Consider the following 665-nt stretch of genomic DNA (forward strand, 5'->3'; position numbering starts at 1 on the left):
GTTCTTTTCCTTTGATACGTTCAAAGACACTGGGATGTGGTTTAGGATCTTCTTCTCCGTCATCTATGACTAACTTGAATTTTGGTAACTTGTTCTTGAATCCAGATGTTACCATGTTTACCCCAAGTGGCTGTGGGAAAGGATTCTCGTCCACTGCCATCTTTTTCTTATCGTCGAACGTAATTCGTCCTGACTCAATAGCATCCTGCAATATGTGACGAAAAACCAAGCAATTGTTAGTCAAATGTGACCATGCATTATGCCACTTACAATATTTTTTACCCTTTATTTGTTCAGGGTTTGGCAATTTGTGCTTATCGCTCAGTTTTATTTGCGTGCTTATCGTTCAGCTTTGTTTGCTTATCCCTATATAACTTATCGAATATAAGGTCAGCTTTGGTTACATCGAACGAGAACGTTCTAGCCTTTATGTTTCCATCCTTTATGGGCTCATCTTTGCCCGATGGTCTAGGTTTGGCCATTATGGGACAAGTATATGTATCCCCTTTTACTAATTCGGCCAAACACATTTCGGCCTGATCATACGATTCGTCATCGATGGTATGAACGTCAAAATTTGGGTCTCTGTAATAAGTCCCTTTGCTAGAATTTTTTATTTGTTCTTCTTCTCTTATCAATCGCTCATACCTAATGACATTCGCACT

Source organism: Olea europaea, chromosome 16 (assembly GCF_002742605.1).
Source record: "Olea europaea var. sylvestris chromosome 16, O_europaea_v1, whole genome shotgun sequence".
Lineage (NCBI taxonomy): Eukaryota > Viridiplantae > Streptophyta > Magnoliopsida > Lamiales > Oleaceae > Olea > Olea europaea.